Source organism: Lonchura striata, chromosome Z (genome assembly GCF_050655825.1).
Source record: "Lonchura striata isolate lonStrDom1 chromosome Z, ASM5065582v1, whole genome shotgun sequence".
In the NCBI taxonomy this organism is placed as follows: domain Eukaryota; kingdom Metazoa; phylum Chordata; class Aves; order Passeriformes; family Estrildidae; genus Lonchura; species Lonchura striata.
The window spans coordinates 71,404,252-71,424,762 of NC_140740.1; the positions used below are offsets into that span (position 1 = coordinate 71,404,252).

Consider the following 20,511-nt stretch of genomic DNA (forward strand, 5'->3'; position numbering starts at 1 on the left):
TTTTTTTCACATGAGGAAATATTAGTAAATCCCAAACGAAAACACAGCAGGTAAAAAACCATTTGCATTACTTTGGAATTCAAGATCAACTGTACAGCCAAAAAGATCCAGGGATTACAGACCACTTTGATAGGGCACACACCAAGTCTAAAAACAGATGGAACAGTAATTATTTATAATTCTTCTAGCTAGCTCCCTTAACCATCCAATATAGCTTCTGCTTTCCCTCTCAACCTACACTGAGTCTCAGCCAGGATGTTTTGGCCACATCTCCTGCCTCGGATATGCAGTGGACACTAATGAAACTATACCACTTAGAGCTTATGAAATACAGACCCACACAACAGCCACACAGACACTGCAAAGCTGACTGTAACTTTGTCTTCACAAGAGAAATAGTTATAATCTACTTCTCCCCACACATTTCAAACTGCAGTCATGATTCACAGCTGGCTTTGAAAAGATACGCTGTAAAGCTGTGATACACTATAGGCTATAGCAGTTATCTTTATTATACTACCATAAAAACCATAGAAATTTACTATAAGTGATTTGTATTACTTGCATAATCTGCTAACTATAATCAAATTAATACACTCAAAGCAGAAGAGCTGATTAGTAATGATACCTCATCATCACCAAATAACTTACCATACTTAGAAGCAAATCAGTGTTTTGTATTGTACAACTTCACAGGACATTCTGCATTACCTTTTATCATTATTTAACTATTGTCATTTCTTTAAATGACAATTAAATCAATAAAAAGGTTTACATGAGACAATAAAAATCAGTGAGAAGACTCAAATCTTCAACTAACATATACCAGAGTCACTAGTTCACATGAGAAAAGCCAAACACTGAGATCCTGCCTTTGCATGCTGATGTATGTATGCCATGTCAGTGTAACTTGAAAACCTTCTGCAAGGGAATCTGTACCTTAAAACACAAACCACAGAACCAGAAATGCTGAACATTATTTACTTATCCAGACACCTAGGCCTGAAGAACAAAACCTGTGCCAACACTTCAGCTGCATGTCTAGCTCTGTACCAGAAACTGTTGCAGGCATCGCCACAGAGCTCGCAAAACAGGTGGAATGCTTACACCAGAAACTTCATTGTGGAGTCACGTAGTGTAAGAGAAAGTTTACTTTAGGATGATAGTCAGTCCTCCTCACCTTGAAATATTCTTGTAGAAATTCTTACTCCTACTGCGTAGATATTTCAGCTTTACATAAAGTTCAACTTCTCTCAGCTGCTCCAACTTATAGCCTACCCTCTCAGGAAAAACTAACATCAGCAGCAAAAAATTACTTGTTAACAGCTGGGAGCTGAAAGTACTCAAGATTGTCAAAAGGCAAAATCACAAATCCGAGTACACACAAGTTAGGCTAAGCTACACTGCCAGACTTTACTGTGAAGACACTAGAGCATTGACATATGATCTTTTCTGATAGCTTTGCTGCAGAAGACAGTAGCCTTGAGGAAAAGGAGAGCAGATAGCTACAGTCAAAAGTTTAATTGCCATCACACAATGTCAAAGATCAATCCCATGTTTGATACATATGTAGATTCCACTGTAAATTTCAGGCACAGAAAACTGATACAGGACACTACTGAATGGTCATTAAATGGATTAAGTTTTCATACTGTGAGCTTTACAAAGGGTATTAACCACGTTATTGAAGACTGTCTTCTCATTTGTTTCTAAATAAAAAGCCGTATAAGATGCAGGCAGAAGGAAAGGAATGCATCATGTTACCGACAGGCTTTGGCTTTACTTAAACAGGAAAGAAGACAAGGCAGAAGCAAGAAAATTGTTTAAAATGCAAGTTACTTGTATTTAAAACATGTATTTTCTGTAAGAGCAAATTTAGCATTTTAACATTTCCTCCATTGTCCCACCTCTAAATGATCCACCTAGGTGTTCAAACTCTGAAGTGACAAATAGTAAATATTCTCTGCCAACTGGAAACAACCAGGAAAACAATGCCTATGAAGTAAAGACTTTATACACGTGTCAGAAACAAAGAAAACAATTTTCCGTGTTAGTCTTCTCATTCTACTGTATTTACAAACTATTAAAGCTGTGTCTAAGAAAGCTTTACTTCCTTCTCTTATTCTTCCTTCTCTATTTTATCTTGGAAATAAATCATAAGCTTTTCTCTAATGCAAATTTTATGACAAGTGATCTTTATGCCATAATTTTGTGTTTACTATTCCAGTAGAGAATAAAAAAAAAAACAAACACCTAATCTGATAAAGTTCAAAAGTGATGGAGGTATGGAGGTCCGGGAAACACCTATTACAGACAGAGAACTCTGACAGAAGCAGGAAACAAACATAAATGTAACAGACATTTTTATAAGTAATTTACAAAAATATTCTAAATCATACAAAGAATTAGGAGCTTCCTCCTGGAAAGGATCACTTGTAGTTCATAGCAATATTACTCATCAGGACGACAAAAAAACACAGGCAAAATCTAGATATTTTTTCAGTTGTTATTGTGCACATTTTGACCTTAACAAGTCCAACAAAAACTGATGGAGATAGTAATTTCAATATATAGGGAGATAGTAATTTCAAACACACCTTTGTCACGAATATATGTAATATAGGTATGCAAGCTGAAGGACTTTTTCTCCTGTTAATTTTCAAGCCTCAGTTGTTGGTGAAAGCACTTTTCAAACTTGACAAGAAACGTTCATAGATTACTTCAGAAATGAACAAAAGATCTAAAACAGCTTTGAACACGCTCTTTTGGCACATGTTCCATCCAACACCACAGAAATACCAGTCTTAAAGCTGAGAAATAATTCATGAGAGAAATAATGTTTATAATATTTTTACTCTCACCTCTGGCAAGTCCACATATGCTGTATGATCCACACTAAATTTTAAAAGCCCACTATCCATACAGTATTTTTTCTTTCTATCACTGATATATATATATGTATATGTATAGAGAGAGAAAGACATAAAAACCTGCCTCGAGGCAAACCCATCCTTCTGACACACTACTTTTTTTCCTTAGAATCACAAAAGAACAAAAGAAACAAAGTCAGAGACAGTAATAGGGCAATTAGGTTCCCAAAGAGAAAGTGTGCCCGTATTTGCACAACAATAGTAACTTGCACATAGGAGACTACCCCACCCCGAACACGCAACTGGTACACTAGCAAAGGAATTAAATTCTGGTACAGAATTGTGTACCGTTTGGGTCTTAGGGTCTGTGGTTAAAACCACTTAACATTTCAGAAAGTTAAAAGAAAACCAGCGAGAATGCAAACGGAACAATGCCGTGTCACAGACCCCAGATCAATTCTACAATGAAAGCATGCAGAACACAGCGGAAGAAAACCCGACCAAACAAAAAAGAAAAATCCAGCAACTTTTAATCTTCAATTCTTCAGCTGGTTATTTACTTGCATATTCATATTCACATTAATATTCATAAAAATATATCCTAAAAAGAACAGCGTTAACCTAGCATTCGATAACTCCGAATATCAAACATATTAATCAGGTATCAAGAAAAAACAAATTCGGTACAATGTATGTAATCTGCTGACACTTTTACACTCCCTTTGCTTGACCATAACGCACGCTCAGGTTAAAAACCAAAACAAAAAACAATCCAAGCCAATCGTTAAACTGTAACTTCAGATCGAGTTTAGAAGAGCTGTAACTTTTCCAGCCGTGCGCAGTTCGTAGTTCCACCATTATAAATTTAAGAGGGGAGGAGACAAGGCAAGAAACTCCATTTCTGCACCGTGCACGCAAGGAAGAGCCGCGGCGGAGCACCCGCGACCCGGGAGCGGCGGGGGGCAAGGGCGGGCGCTCGCCGCCTCGGCGGCAGCCCCGCCGCTCTGCCCCGGCGCTCGGGCCCTGCGGGCGGGCGGCGCGCAGGCCTCGGCGCCGGCCGCCCGCCGCCTCCCCCGCCAAGGCGCCGCGGCGGGCGCGCACAACCGGCAGGGCCCCGTTTTCCCCCCTCCAGCCCTTCTGGAAAGTTTTCTCCCCGGCCGACAAGCTGTAAAGCGTCCCTGCCTGGAAATGCGGCCCCGCTGCTGCCTGTCCCCGCCCCTCCATGGAGCAGCGGGTGCGCTGCTGGCGGCGCTGCCCGCGCACGGCCCCGTACCTCGGCCGCAGGCGGGCGGGCGGGCGAGCAGCCGGGTCATGCCTCAGGGCTGGGCCGGGCCCGTCTCCCCGCCTCTCCTTCCCTCCGCCACCATGTCACGCCGACCAAACATGTCTGTGCGCCTGTGTGTGGCGGCGGTGACTTCCTGATCCGCCGCCGCTGGTACAGGCGGAGGGACGGGAAAGGCCACCCGCCCTCCTATCCTCCCCCCGCCGCCGCCTCCCGCCTCTGCCCCGCTGCGGCCCGCGGACGGGCTCCGCTGCCCCCCGGCCCCGCCCGGCAGCTGGCTGCAGCAGCGCTCTGCCGCCCACCCCCGCCTCCGGCTGGGCACAGAACTTTTCCAGGTGCCAAACACCGCTGTCCCCTCTCACGACACGGGGGCCGGCGACCCGCAGCTACCTGAGCATCCGCGCGCGTTTGCATCCTGGCTCCCGCCCGGCCGGGTTAAAAAAAATAAATTTCCGCGCACACCGGAAATAAAACGCTTTTTTGCTTGGCAGGCGATTCCAAAATTGTAAGCGCATGTTTTGTGCTACTCTGCTTGGAGGTGGGGAGGAGGAGGGGGGTGAATTTCTGCAGGGAAAACGGGAGGGGTACGACGACATGCAAGCTATTTTGGGAAGTAAACCGCGACACCTTTCCAGCAGGAGTGACTGCACAGTTAAAAACAAGAGACCGAAAAGCAACAGGAGCCGCAGCCCTGTTGGGCTAAAGTCCAAGCCCCCGCTTCTTCCCCCTCCCCGGTGTGTGCGATGTTTGTGACAGGCACGCAGCGACGATCCGGATCATGGCCTCCCTGGCTCTGCCGGGGAATGCCGCTACTCTCCTCGCAGGCGAGACCGCTCCCCCCTGCACCATGTTCCTCCCCCCCCATGCCTCCCCACTTCCCCTTGCTCGGCTGGGTCTGAGCCAGCGTGTGCCACGGCGGAGGAACAGCCCCAGCGCACCGCGCTCTGCTGCCTCCGGACGCCCTGAACTTCACCCCGCGACCCCCGGCAGCTGCAGCGGAGCCGCCCCCGGCCCGTCCGTGCGGGCCGTCGCTCCCCAAGGATCTATTTGTGGCCGCTTCGCCCGCAGCCCGTGACACGCTCGCTGGGCGGCAGGACCGAGAGTGCCGCTGACTCACGAGTCAGCCACCGGCGACTCCGTGGGGGTTCTGTCGCTCCCGCTCCGGAGATCCGCATCGTGATTATTCCAGAATAATACCGGATCAAAACTTTCTTCTCCCCACCCACTGGGGGATATAAATATTCGGGAGGGCCCGGCACGGGGGAAGGTGGGGAGAGGAAGCAGGTGGCACGGCGGCGGCTGGGACCGGCGGTGCCGTGCGCAGGGAAGGGCAGCGATGGGGAGAGGGAAGGTGGGCACGGAGCGAGCCGGCACAGCCGGCGACAATAAAGGACCGTGCCCGGGCACGGGGAGCTGACGGGGTTGGACCGAGTCGCAAGTTGTATTTACCTTCCGCCCAGGCGGAGCGCCGTGCTGACTGTCGCTCCTCTCCCCCCTCAGTGAGTCACCCGAGTCCAGAACCGGAGCGAGGGACTAGATCACGAACATGACTTCATTGATGACAGCCATTCCCTCCTCTTCCTAAACTCCTGCCCCTCCTCCGGCCCCCCCTTCGCCTTCGCCACTGCTCAGACAGCGGTGTTGCCATTGGTCCGCCAGGCAGGGAGTGCCCGCCCCCTTGCGTAGAAGGGGCGGCTCTATTGGCTCGGGGAGCCGTCGCTCACGCGGGAGGCCGGGGGGGCGGAGGTGTGCAGGCGCGCGCGGGGCGGGGTGCGCCGCGCTCCGCGGCGCCGTGCGCAGGGCGAGCGCGGCGCTGCGCGCGGGCCGCACGGCCGCGGCAGCCCGCGCTCCCCGCGGCGGCCCCTCCCGGCCCGCCTCCGCGGCGCGGGGAGAGGGGCAGGACCTCTTTGCCTACGAGGGCGGCACTCGCGGCAGTAGTTTGGGGAAGAGGTGAAGAAGGTGCTGGAAGTGCGCTGTGCCTCTGCCCCGCTGGAGGGGCGGGGAGGAGCCAGCCTGACGGGCGTGGGATCAGCTGTGTCTGGCTGTTGGGTGTCTGTGTGTGTGTGTGTGTGTGTGTGTGTGTGTGTGTGTGTGTGTGTGTGTGTGTGTGTGTGTGTGTGTGTGTGTGTGTGTGTGCGTGCCCAGGGCGGGTGTCTCTCTCCCCTTAACATAAAAACACGTGTGTGGGGAAAGCTTAGAGCCCATCCCCTCTCTCCGTAGCAGAGGTTCTGTCGTGGACGACGGCGGGCTGCCGAGAGCGTTGCAGCGGACCCGGCCTGCCGGCAGGCTGCGGCTGTCCGCGGCCGCTCGCGGGGCAGGGCCGGGCGGCTGCGGAGGCACCGGCGGCGAGAGCGAACCCGGGGGAAGAGCCGCGGTGCAGCTCTTGTTTCTGCGCGATTGGGAGGGGAAATAGTGCATTGTGTTGCTTGCTTCCGTTTGAGTAGGTTTTTTAAAGTTGGTTTGGAAGGACGCTTTCCAGTTCTGTATCCTAGTGCTGCATATTTTTTGGTTTTTTGGGTGGTTTTTTTTGGTTTGTTTTGTTTTTGGGGTTTTCTTTCTTTGGTTGGTTTTTTTTCCTGTTTTGTTTTGGGTTTTTTTGTGGTTTTTTTGGTTTTTTGGGTTTTTTTAATGCTTCAGGTGATTTACGTTGTTTGCAGCAGGAGCTGCAGAGCTCCCATGTTTTTTGTACAAGCTGTACCTGTTCATGTAACAGGCAACTAAGTACTTCATTAAAATAATGGGCCTACCTGTCTGAGGGTTGTTTTTTTTCTTGAACACGGGTTGTAGAGGTAAAAAAAAAAAAAAAAAAATGCAGCCAGATTACTGTACGTGGTGTTAGAGGTAGTTACGTTTTTTTAAGATTATGTCACATGGGCAGTATTTGCCATTCTGCAAGTAAAATTTCACTTCGTATGGAGGAGTAAGAATGTTCATAGGAATCTAAGTAAAATCAGTAGCTACTACAGACGCTCAGGTGACCGAGTTTAAGTGAAGTTCCTGAGCTGTGGTCAGGTGGAGTAGTTAAAGACCTGAAACAGTGCTGGGAGCACCAAATGCATCTTATGGTCTTAAAGTGATAGATATTGTTTACACGGTGTTTAGCGTGGAGCTCTTTTTATTCAAATCACCAATTTGCAATGCTGGCAATACAATACGAATTACTACTGTTCCTGTAGTTTTCCAGTTTAATCGTCTTCATTTTATTTTTTTTTATGTAAATGGTCAAAATGCTGAAAATAGGTGTGTAAGAATCAGTGCTAACTGGATAATGCAAAGTATCAATAAATTAAAAAGTTTAAAAGGCTGTATTTTCAGTTCACCATTGTCATTGCAAAATATTTACTTGGGAACAAAATCAAAGAAGTTGAATCATTCAAATCTTAATATACAAAATAACTTATGTCATTATGTAAATCTTTTGATTGACTTGTAATTTAAAACTTTGTTTTTAGCTTTGTCTTAAGCTGCAAACTGGTGTCTAAGAGATAAAAGAATGTATTTAACATTCTTGGAACATTATGCTAATGGAAATGAAAGGGGTAAAGAGATGCTTTCTCATTATAATTTTTTTTCTTAATACTGAAACTCTCATTAGGCAGTCATTTGCGCTTGTCGTTTGTTTTTCTTCCTCCATTCCCTAGTGTAAATCTGAGGACTGTTTGCCTTTTCTCTCTGCCAAAGAGACAACAAACATTAAATAATGGAGGGGAAGCTTTCTTTCAAAACAGCTCAACTGTTTGCTGGATTCAGCAACACTCAAAACATTCTAAACCAGGTCAGGCCATTCTTTTTGTTAGAAAGTATACAGAGAAGAAAAATAAATAAAAAGTTAATCTTTTAGGCAAAAGAAGAAAGGTTCTCTTGACTCTGGAATAGATACAGCTATATTTAGTTAATGATCATGTTTATTTTGGGAAGGTTGCAGCAGCCAATTCCATTTTGAGAGCATGAACATGCCTGTTGCTGGTGTCAGTCTGAATGCTTTTTCTTTTTGTGTTTTGATGAAGTACCATTGAATCTCATTGTAATCTGTCTGGAGTGGGTGGGAAACATGAGAGTTTTTTGTCAAGTGAGGCATGTTCACCTGATACAAAAATCTTAATTGGAAGGGTCAGTAAGGCTTCCCTATATGAGCCTTAAGTAGCTGAAGCTTTGTTTATCATGAATATGTAAACATGATGAATAGTCACATGCTATAGGATAAATTTGTTTTCCCCCATTAATTTATCTAATATAACAAAAGGAAGAAAAGATGAGGGTCTTTAACTTGAATTAAATGGATATGGCCATTAATGGTAAAATAGCATGTAAAATTTTCAAACTAGATGAGGTACCACTACAAAAAGAGATATTTCTTTGAGTAGCTAGATATGTTGCTGTGGAACTAAAGCTTTTTTATTTGAAGAATTATACCAACACAGTAAGGCTGTTGAGAAACTGATGTATCGGTGGTACTCTTGAAGGGACACTTCAACCAAAAAGAGGTCATTACCACCAGGGAGTTGCAATTGTTTACAGCAACCTCACCATTACCACCTTGAAACCCCTGCTGTAACAGTTAGGGCTGCTATTTCTGTGTTTGCTATCACTTGTCTGCCAGAGACAATTGCACTCACTGCAACAGAAATAGCAGAAAAAATTATATTTTAGTATTTCAGCTGGTTCTTAGCAGAATCCAGCTGCTTTAGCCTAGGTGGCTGTGAAAAATGGCTTAAGCTAGAACATTCCAAGAAGACAGCTTTATGCTCAGGCTTCTGCTTCAAAATGTTCTTCAATGTGTCCAGGGAAATCATAAAGAAGTGAACTTGGCCATCCACAAGTTCATGGGCTCTGATGGGTTCCTTCATACTTACGAATGCTGAAAGAATGAGTAGACATGATTGCTCTCAGATCTTTGAAAGGTCATGGCAGTCAGGAGAGGTGTCACAATACTAGAGGACAGCAAGTACCACCCTAGTCTTCAAAGGCGGCAAGAAGGAGATTCTGGGATCTACAGGCCAATTGGTCTCATCTTAATCCTGGAAAAGGTAATGAAACGTTTCATCCTGGAGGCCACCTCCACATACATGGTGGACACAAAGATGATGAAGAGTAGTCAGTGTGCTTAACTAACCTGATTGCCCTCTATGCTGAGACAATTACCTGGGTGGATGAGAGGGAAGAGCAGTAGATGTTTACCTGGACTTTGAGCAAGAGTTTTGACACTGTCCTCTGGTGTTACTCTCATAGGCAAGCTCAGGAGTATGGGCTGGATGAGTGGACAGTGAGGTGCCAGTTCTCACTGCAACCTCACTGTCCGACCCAAATTTCCTGAGCTTGAACTGCAGATCCCCGAGGGTTGTAATCAGTGGCACAGAATCTCATTGCTGGCCTGTCTCTAGTGGTGTCCTCAAGGGCTCAGTACTGGTCCAGTATTGTTTAACTTGTCAGTCATGGGTAGATGCCTCCTCAGCAAGTTCACTGACAACACAAAGCTGGAAGGGAGTGGCCAGTACCCAAGAGAGCTGTGCAACCCTTTAGAAAGACTTCAGCAGATTGAAGAGGTGGGCAGAGAGGAACTGTCTGAAATTCAACATGTCCAGTTCTGGGCTCCTCAGGGCAAGAGAGGCATGTAGCTCCTGAAGCATGTTCAGCTGAGGGCAGCATAGGTGGGGTCTGGAGCATTCCAGCTGGGACAGGGCCTATTCAGTCTGGAGAAGAGAAGACTGAGAGAAGATCACATCAATATGTATAAATATATGATGGGTGGCTCTCATGAGGATGGAGTCAAGTTCTTAGTAATGCTGAGTAATGGGAAGAAGCTGGAAGATAGAAACATTCACCTGAACATGAGACATGAGGAAGAAATTCTCTACTAATTGAGCACTGGAGCAGGTTGCCCAGAGCAGTTGTGGAGTCTCCTTCCCTAGAGTACTTAAAAGCAATGTAGACAAAATTCTGACTACCATGCGCTAGGGCATCCTGCTTGAGCGAGGAAGCTGATGACCGCCAATGAGCTTTTCCTCACCTACTTGTTAAAGGGGAACAATACTTGCCCTGAAGTAGGTGAATCCTGGTGGGAAGGTTACTCCTTACACATCTGTTGTTGTGCCACTTGTGCCACTTGACATGAGTATACAATAGTCATACAATACATTGAATGTAGAGTGTATCTGAGCCTGATATGATTGACAGCAAAGTCAATTGGAGCTGGTTCAAGCTTCTCCTTCTCTTGTGGAACAGTAAATTACTATTTAATTTAAAAGTAAACCTTACATTCAAATACAACTTTTATTAATGTGCTTGTACTCATACCCATTTCCCCTCAGCCTTTTTTTTTTTTTTTTTTTTTTCTGGAGACATGCTCATCTATCCGCATTCACAAGTTTAAAAGATAGAGCCTTTCAGCCTGTTTCAAAGCAGCTTCATTTGCTCTAAACTTTCAAGGTGTTTTTGTGAGTGTGATGTTGAAAAGACAGTATTCAAGTGAGATCCTTTCAAGCCTAAATAGAGGTTAATAGCAATCTTCTTTGTCAAAATATGCTTTCTGAATACATTCCAGAATAAAGCTGGTGGGTGAGGAAGGTGAGCTGGCTTGCAGAGATAATGCATTACTGTTCTATTTTGTAGTCTCTAAATTTCTAGATTTTGGTTTTATGTCATATGTTACAGGAGAGAAGTACACTGTGTTATCTCTTTCTCCCTTTGTTCTTTTCAGGATGCCATTGTATTTCCCAAGCAAATAGTCCCAGTTTTATGTGTATGGTTTTGCAAGAATAACACTGGACACTCGATATTTTTTGAATTTTATCTTAATGGTTTCTGAGCCTCTGCAATTTCTCAACATCCATTTCAGTTCCAATCCTCTCTTCTGCAGTGCTCACCAAATCCCACTAGCTTTGTGTCACCTGCAGATTTTGTAAACATACTCATTAGTGAAGAAATTTAAAAGACTTCTGAAGATGGATTTCTCTGGTACTCTGAAGTGTCCTCAGTTATTAAGCGTTCATTCCTGGGTGTTGACCTGCTGTCGTTCTGGCATCCCATTATCTTCCTGTGTGCCTGTAGTAAGATGATTTGTTTTCTAGTTCTGGCTCTTCTTGGCCTGTTACACAGCTTTCTGCATATGGTCAAAATGTCTTTTGTTCAGTGGAGCAAACACAGAATTCTGAACTGAAGCCTGATTTCTTAGAGAATCTATTTTGCTGTTCTTCCTGTTGTTAGTACTGCTCCTATGGCAAATGTTAATTTACCCATCTTTAAACATTCTGTGAGTTTCCCGCTTAAGTACAATAGGCAGGTAGAATCTATCATTATTAACTTACTCTGGTATTCCTTTTTAGAATCATGCTAATTACAGGGCTGTGTCAGAATACATAAAGAAAATTACCATTGTAGAACTTCAAATGTACTAGATTTGGAAAAAAACAATTCTTTGCTGTATGATTACAAATACTATGGTGATTCAGTTTAATCCAAGTGGAAAACAAGTATGGAGGACAATGGATTTTTTTCTTCAAATAAGGCTCAAGTCAAGTCATTATGCAAAGAATGGCATATATTACATACATGTAACACATGTTCTAATTTTGAATCTGCTGTTAGGTTAGACAGGAAATCTATCTAGGCAGTGAATATTGTAGGCATTTGAAAAGCATGACTTGCCCTGAAAATTCTGTATAAACCAGAGTTACACAGCAGGAAAATCTTATGACTGTTTGATTAGTAGAATTTCCCAAAAATTTGTTTTTTTCTTATCCACTTTTCTTTCCTCCAATCAAATTTGTGTTCTCTTTTTTACTTACAAGTGTTTATCTTTTCACTTTTCTCCTACCTTCTTTATTTTCTTCCAGAATTGTTTTTCCTTCATCAGTGATGTTTCTGCCTGCATTATGCACAGTGACTACAAGGTGGAATTACACTATGTAAAAAATTCTTATTTTTATAAGCCACTGCTCACCATTTAAACAATGTTTGAGAACCAATTATCAGTACTTTCTCTTCTTGAGCTACAGACTGGTTTTGCCCAGATGCAAACGTGTTTAGGACAGTGGAATCTAAGTAAAGCTAACTGGTGTTAACAAGACTTTCATCCTCCCTGAAATGTGGTTTTTGTCATACTTAACTTTATCATATGAAAGGGGATATTCTTGTCCTGCCAACCAGGGAAAAAAAATTAAATGGTGCAGACAGAAAAGGAAACTTTAATTTTCATTCTCTGAAGAGAAAATTTGGAGATATTTTTATTTGTTTTCACAGCATTTTTCCAGGTCCTGTTCCATGTGTGCTTAGTTTTCAGATTACAAGATTGTGAACCCATAAGCAAGTCACAGGTTATATGAATATATATTTTTTTTCTACTTCTTGAGCAGTAGAGTATGTTTGCAACTTCTCAGTCATTGTAATAATGCAATAATAACTGAACACAATTAGAACATACTGGTAAATTTTATAAATCAGTGCACTGTATGAAGTAGCAGAATAATGTAAGAGTCTCTCCTACCTAAACATGTAACATCTGAGACAAGTCCTGGAATGTCTCATTAGCCTTCTTATCTCAGAAATGTATTTTATCAAAAGTCAGCCTAGTGCGTATGATGATAAGGGAAAACAACAGTAAAATCAAGAGAGAAATGGTCTATTCAGAGAGAATAGTTTCAGTATCTCATTAAATATGTTCTCAGTGTGCAAGGGCAATTTTGTTGTGTACTGTAACAGAGTTTTCCCAGATGAGTGACTGCTAACTGCTCGGTTACACAACTTGATCAGAAGTACCAAAGACAAGTAGCAGATCTGGGATGAGTATGTTTTTCTAAAGGCTATCAAACACCTGGATAAATTTGAGCCATCTCTGCTGCTACTCAGCTTGAAGAGTAATGACAAGATAAAGCCTTAAGGGTGTTCTGTCTCTGCTCCCGTATGAGCTCATTGCTAACTGCTATAGGTAAGTAGGACTCTGGAGATATTTTTGTTTTCTATTTATACTTCTTCCTTACTAAATCAGGTGCATGAACATGAAATACAGCTACTGAAGAAGGGAGGTATGTAATTTAAGACGTGGAGTTTTGTTTTCAGCCGATCTTGTCAATATCCTCTTTCTAATTTAGTGTTCACACTCTGGTTAGGATATAAGAATAGTTTACTTCTGTTTAGCTTTGAACAACTGATCTTGAAGCCAAAATAAATTGTTCATAAGGGGATGGCGTACAGGACAGGCCATTCAGCAATGCAAATGAAAAGAGTAGATGTCAGCTTTCTGCAACTGTTGTTTACATTAGTCATTGCTTCTAGCAATCTGCTTACACAACTATTCCTATTACTTTTAACACAGAAATTCAGATAAATCAAGTTGATTTTGACTGGTAGAGTAAATTGGATGTGCCAGACATGACCCAGAAATGTGCACTTACATCCCAGAAGGCCAATTGTGTACTGGACTGTGTGCATAGTAGTGTGGGCAGCAGGGAGAAGCCCTCCCCCTCTGCTGTGTTGAGACCCCATGTGCAGTGCTGCATCAGCTCTGGGGTCCCAGCACAGGAAGGACCTGGAACTGTTGCAGTGAGCCCAGAGGAGGCCACCAGGCTGACGGAGGGATGGAGCACCTCCCCTGTTAGGAAAGGCTGAGAGGATTTAGTTTGTTCAGCCTAGAGAAGAGAAGGCTTTGAAGTGACAACATTGCAGCCTTCCAGTACCTGAAGGGAGCCTGTAAGAAAGATGTAGAAAGACTTTTGACAAGGACAGGTATAAGAGGGAATGGCTTCCAACTGAAAGAAAGGAGGTTTAGATTAGATACTAGGAGGAATTTTTTTTTATGAGCATAGTGATGCATTAGAATGGTTGTCTCCATTAGCTGTCAATGTCCCTTTGCTGGAAGTGTTCAAGGCAAGGTTGGATGGGACTTGAAGCAACCTGGGCTAGTGAAAGGTGTTGCTGCCCATGGCAGGAGTTGGAATTAGATCACTTTTAAGGCTCATTTCAACCCAGTTCCATGATTCTTTGATATGAACCAACCCATTGCATTTTGGCAAAGTAATGCTGCTTCAGGCTGTGTTTTTGACATGTTACAGAGAATTTCATTTTTCACAAGAAATGCGATAGGTGAAAGCAACTTTTAATCCAAGAAAAAGGTGATTCCAGAAAAAAATCATCCAGTCATAAACAGGGATTAATAACTGTGATGATATTGTAAATTCACATGGTCTAGATTAGCCAGAAACATTTCTGTGTTAAGAAGATAGCTGTGTTCCTTTTAGAAATCCCAATGAGTTGCTCAGTCTCTTTACATGTTTCCTACTTTATTGCATATAAATTCTGCTACTTAGCTTGCAAGAGTGTTGTGTTCATTGTTCCAGCAACTTTGCCTGCTGTCTGAGAGCTAGAGGCTGTTTAGCCTTTGCGATCTTGTTAACCTGTACGTGTTAATGACAGTTAAAAAGCATTGTTTTAATACATGATGTTTTAATCTAGCTGTGTAATGTACTTGAGTTAACTTGCAACCATGTGCTTGACAGGTCTGGGTAGGATAGTGATGATGATACTTACTGTCCAGTTTGTCTTGTGCAATGAAAGGTAAGTTAGCTGAGACAGCTAGGAGGTAGTTAGCCTCTGGCAAAGAAAGTTCTCAGAACTGCTGTAGCTATATTCTGTCTTCATACCTTGGAAAAAATCTTCATACTTTCAGAAATTTATGTATAAATGCAGAAAAAAATGTCTGCCAGTAGATGAAATTTTGTGGTTTAGCACAGATTATTCTCACCAGCATTGCTAGAGACCTCCTATGAAAAATTACTAAACTCTTCAAGTTCTACTAGGCTCAAATAGTGCTTCTCTCATTACAGCTCTGACAGAAATTTTCGTAGTTTGAAATAAAATATTTTAATACAACACTACCCCTTGGGTAGGCTTCCTCTCCCATACATCATAAAACATGTTCCTGGAATTGGTCTATTAGATTCTTAAATGTTTGTGTAGATTAAACTACCAGGTCTAAGTTTGATGGTGCTGTTCCAGTTTAACCTGTGATAGCTGAGGTGTGGGTATGGTGCTACTTCTTACACCAAAACCATGGTTTGGCAATGGTTTTTGCTGTGGGGCTTTGTGGATGTCTAGGAGTATGGAGACTGTCACTGGCCAGCTTCACAAAGTCACCCTGTGCTTTCCATGAGGAGAAAATTTAGCCCATTGAAGAGACTTTACATCATGGGACACTCCGTTGTCCTGGCCGGCAGAAGCAGAATGGTGTGTTAGTAATGTCTAAGTGCTGCAACAGTTTGCTGCAATGCTTATGAGTCAGAGCTCTATATAATTTGCCATGCACTCTTTAATACTCAGGTGGAATGTAATGTATGTGTGAGACTGTTATCAAAATCAAAACATTGTATTCTTGCCCACCTGAATTTTTTTTTTTAGGATTTTTAGAAGCCTTTGTCAGTCTGAAAGCCTCTACCTGTCTCAAATATAGATGTATCTAGCCTCATGGTTTTCAATTATTTTCCTAAAATAGAAAATAATCAGAATTATTTTTTAATAAAAAACTGTTAGTAGGACTATAACCTTTGTTTTAATGCTTTTTGTAACTAAAGGAGCAGAATTGGATACTACTTTTGAACAGTGTTAAAATAATCTGTTTCTGATAAAAAGATAGAGGAGCTAGAAGCCTGTTGCACAAAACTTATCAATGGTTTTCAAATATTTCTGCTACCAACTGTCACTAAACAAAAATTTTTTTACAACTTCTAGAGTGTATAAAACCCATGCAGTTAACCAGCCATTTTGAATTTCTGAAAATTTACAACTTACTGAAAATATTGGGGACTTTTCTGCAAAATTAATGAGGACTTTTTCCACTATAAGATTTATATAGAATGATGTGCTCAGAGCAATAACAAAATAGAGCAAAACAACTGTCAGGTTAATCCCTGCAGCAGAGAGTGGGAATCTGGCAAAAAGTTGTCATCACTTGTTACCTATCTAGTTATAGAGGTGTTATAAAGTGTCTTAAATGACATAAGAGTACTTGAAGAATATTAATATTAAACAATAAGGAGAAAGATTCAACTAAATCTTAACATACTAGTATCTGAAGAAAGTAGATAAATTTAATACCTCAGAGTTAATTTGTTCAGGATAAAAGATGAAAGTATCAAGGAAAATAAGCCATCATGCAACTCTGGATTTGCATTGGAGAGGTGTTTGTCTAATAGGGGTTTAACTCTAGAGCACTTGCTAATTTCATCAAATAAAAAGGGATGCATCTAAATGGGTCATCTCTGATTAGAAGCTTTGAAAAGCAGAATGATTCCATTCCAGGGAGGCCAATAAGCTAGCTAAACATACAGGCCTTAGTTACAAAGGGCTGGATGTTAATATTCTGGGTGATTAAACTAGAATGATACATTGTTTTTATTATTATATTGTCTGTAGTGCTTATAATTTTGTCCATTGTTTCTTCTATTATTGTATTTACTTCTTATTTAGCAGGGCAAATTGATTTTTTTAAGTGTGTCAGGTACAATCCTCTGCCTCACTATTGCCTTCATGCATTCTGATATGTGCTAACAATAACATAAAGGAAAATGGCTGTGCACCTCTTGCCCCTGACTGCCATCTGCGTTTTCACCAGGCCCAGTATTGTGAACAAATTTTCAAGCAAAGCAGGCTGTCAGTGTGATATGCCCGGGTATAAGTGTATGTTGGCATTTAGGTTCACAAGTGTTAGTATGTGTGGTATACAGATTGGTAAGAAGCACAGATGCATAATTGTAGTAAACTTTCTCAGGAGTCTAACAAAAAACACAGAGAACCTGAATTCTGCTGGTGAACTACTAAACCTCTTCTAAGACTGGATGCATTAGATGCATTAAGAATAATTAAAAAGGAAGAAAACAAATTTGTGAGTGGATAGATGCAAGCACGTTGAGAAGAGTAGTAAGACAACCATCTCCCCACTGACCAATAAAGTGACATTTAAAAGTTAACTGGAAACCATTACTGGAGTAGTGTAAGGAAACCCCAGGGACAAAAAACCAAATATAATCAGTTACCAAAAATAAGCTATTATGCACCTAGATGTAAGGGATGTAATGACAAAATAACCCCTAAGCTAGCAACAGTTTAGTTGGAGATGCAGTTGTGTAAGGACTGAAATAGGTATGGAACACATGGAAATCTTTTGCAAAGTAATCATTGTTCTGTACCACTGTAAAAAAGCCATCTATTTTTTTTGTCATTAGAAAATTATTAGGGGTGTTATTGTTAATTAATTAATTGGAATTTATTACCATGGATTGTCTTTTTTGTGAAAGAGGTGTTAATGGTTCTTGCAACATGAAAATTGTTTTGAAGTAATGATGAGAGTTATGAGTTATGTCTCTTCTCTCTTTCAGCAATTCTTTCCACGTCACTCCCACTACAGTCAGCCGTTGCCATACCTGTTCTGGAGGACTTGAAAGAGATTAAGTTTACTACTTCTGCCATGGTGTAGGACAATCAGGAGAAGAAAAAAAAAACTTGTTACTTTTGTAAAAAAACTTTTGTTACTTTTCTTAATTCTATTTGCTTCTGCTGCCTTGCATCCCTCCAACTTTTTCCTCAGAAGCCAAGATTTTGAAGTAGGAAATAAAACAAACTCTTCAGGTTGCATAGGTTGCTGAAACAACTGATTATGTCAGTCTTATCCCAAATAAAGGTAGTCTGCTCTTCTGAGTTGCTTCCTACTTTGCCTGGGCCAAAAGCAATTTTTTTTTTCACTTGTAAGACTGAACAGGCTGCATTTTAGATCCCAGGAAAGAGTATGTTCAGAGCAATCTAAATAAAGATTGCACAGGCATGTCTGTTTCTGAAGCCACTGCACAGAAGGAGGACTTTCCAGAAGAACCCCTGAGAGCAAAGGTGTGGCACAAATCCTTGCACAGGGCAGATTTAAAGTGGAAGGTTAACCCTAAACACACTAGCAGCATGCTAAATTCAGAAACCATCCCAAAATTTAAATATAAATTGTTTACTTAGAAACTGATTAGCTAGTTGGGCAGACTTCTAGCTAGTCTCATTGCCTGCAGAATTGAGCTCCAAAACCTGTGTTTGTCACAGCATAGAATTTCTAAATACAGGAGTTGGACCATATGCATGAGTAAGGGCAATAGCAGCAAGTAGTCATTCCAGCCCAGCTATAAAAAACTTGTGGACTTTTGAAGAATAACCCAAATACATTGGGTTTTACTGCTACATAGTCAGCACCCACAGAGAATAACACTGACAGGATGTGAAACTCTATTACTCTCGCAAATCTAGAGATGCGGCTCCATTATCAGCATCATTGATTGCTGATTGCTATTCCTTGCTTCCTGTACCTCACCCATTAAACACGCAAAATTTTGGCTGCTTTGAAGAATGAAGGATCCCTCCAAAAATATTGCTCCTTCTTCATACCCATTCTCTTTCCTGTACCTATTTCCTGTGGGTTAGACTGAATGAGTTTTTTATTTTTGGATTTTGTGAGGGTTTTGTCCATGTTTATTTGGGTTTTTTTTGTAAATCTGCCTTTAAATATACATGAAATCTGATTACTTGCATCTGTGTTTCTAGCTGGAATTCACGGCCTGCCTAGAAGAAAAATGGCTTTTTTCTTACATAAGAGAGGAGCTGAAGAAACACAAGAGAAGGTAAGAGTAAGAGAAAAGTCATAATAGGAATAAGAAGCAAACCAAGTTAAAACTAAATTATGGGAAAATATTCAGGCCAAGGAATGTAAAATGGGTTCCTGGCAGTTAGTAGGAAGCATATGTAACTGGGCCAGTTCTTTTGCCTCCTCATGGCTGGTGCAGGTTTTTCAGGTAGCTCGCATATAACTTTAAAACTAACTTACATGTTTTGTTTCATCAGGTAGGCATACTTGGATCACCCTGTATAAGCAACACAGAAGCAATTATGATTTTAGTTGGTTAGAGGATGATCTTAAGGATAAAGAAAACTTAGTAGAGATTGTAAACAAGTAACATTTTTATCATGCTATTGTGGCTCATGTAGGCTATTATTACAACAATTCAAAAAACAAATGTGTTAATGCTGCTGCAGTTGTGGAGAGGCTAAATTGAGGGTTAAGGCAATCCACCTTCAGAAATCTCAAATTTCAGTAATTGTGAAAGTGCTTTTTTCCAGGCATAGCTTATTAATTTCAAGGATTATGTTGTTGTGTAATTTTACTCAAGAATCAGCCTGGCTATTAGTAAACACTGGTGAGTAAAAAATTTGTTGTTAAAAAGACTGTGATTCTGATAGTTACCACAAGCTGTGCAACAGACCATAAGCCTGCACAACAGTTTAGGAGTGGAGGTCTGCAGTTACAGTGAAAATTTTATTCAATGGCCAGGCTTTGCCAGAGGCCCTCTGGAAAATCAAAGCATTGGTTTCAAGAATGCGCAGATGGGACTTGAAAGATCATAGATTGAACCTTTCCTACTTTGTTTCTGAAAGTACACGTGTGATCTGGGTTTGTCCCTCTTCAGAAATTATTTTATTTTTAACTCTGATAACAGCAAATGATTTGCTGCCAAAACATTATGGAACTATGCTGCACATAGCTACCATATTTTCTTGTCTTGACAAATACTACTTTCACTGGTTTTTTTTGTATCTTGGCATAAAGAAAGTGGAATATAATTGCATTGGAAGTTAAATTGAGTAGACTATATTGATACTCCTGTTCATATCCCTTACACTGGCCTTCTTTTTATGTACTCCTGGCATATGAAGCCACGTTAACATGTGATGGTAGAATTTCTAGCTAAGCAAGCCATGATGTTGCATTTTCTCCCTCCACTCTTTCTTTATGTCTGCAATTACACTGTGGAGAATAACATTCTTGTGCTGAAAATGTAATTTGGCCAAACACCTAAATTCTTGCAAGTTAGATAATCCCCACTTTGAAAGCACAAAGACAGCATGGAATTTCCCTAAAAAAAGAATTAATTAGTGGCAGATATATGGACAGCACATAAAGGTCAACTCTTTATCCAATGATCTAAGTGGCAGAAATGCTGAATCTGTGTTGATACAGTGAATTTCCTCTTTCAGCTCGATAATTAGCATCAATTACTTGATGAGAAGAAAGGGGCTATTTTGAGTGCATTTTGTAAAATAACCATGGTCAACAAGAATTTTGATAGGTGGGTTTAAATACTTGTAGTTTTAAATTTGAGTCTCTTTAGTAAAAATTCTATAGAAAACAAGGTGTGCAAGAATAGATAGTGAGAATAAATAGTGACTTATCTAACCCTTGTAATGATTTGCTGAGTAATTTCCCGAGGTGGAAGTGTTTGTAGGAAGATGCACTTTGGTTTCAAATACAAGAAGGGTTTGTAAACATATTCAAATCACTGTGCA

The 20,511-nt window shown here is 41.6% G+C and overlaps 1 protein-coding gene and 1 long non-coding RNA gene across 18 annotated transcripts in view; one reads left to right on the forward strand and one right to left on the reverse strand.

The window, feature by feature from the left end:
- SMARCA2 (SWI/SNF related BAF chromatin remodeling complex subunit ATPase 2) overlaps positions 1 to 5,731 on the reverse strand; it is a 114,978-nt gene extending 109,247 nt beyond the window's left edge. For 2 of the 7 annotated variants that reach the window (XM_085566416.1, XM_085566417.1), the window contains exon 1: positions 5,602 to 5,731. The gene's annotated coding sequence lies outside the window, so the exon portion shown is untranslated. Of the gene's footprint in view, positions 1 to 4,052; positions 4,369 to 4,542; positions 4,755 to 5,269; positions 5,355 to 5,601 lie in introns of those variants that run through there. The other 5 variants (XM_085566423.1, XM_085566419.1, XM_085566421.1 and 2 more) reach the window with 5 other exon arrangements.
- A 213-nt stretch (positions 5,732 to 5,944) lies between these two features.
- Positions 5,945 to 20,511, forward strand: part of LOC110471261 (uncharacterized) — a 106,681-nt gene continuing 92,114 nt past the window's right edge. For 4 of the 11 annotated variants that reach the window (XR_014951174.1, XR_014951173.1, XR_014951177.1 and 1 more), the window contains exon 1: positions 5,976 to 18,791. This is a non-coding gene — a long non-coding RNA (uncharacterized LOC110471261). Of the gene's footprint in view, positions 18,792 to 20,511 lie in introns of all 11 variants that reach the window. The other 7 variants (XR_014951170.1, XR_014951171.1, XR_014951179.1 and 4 more) reach the window with 6 other exon arrangements.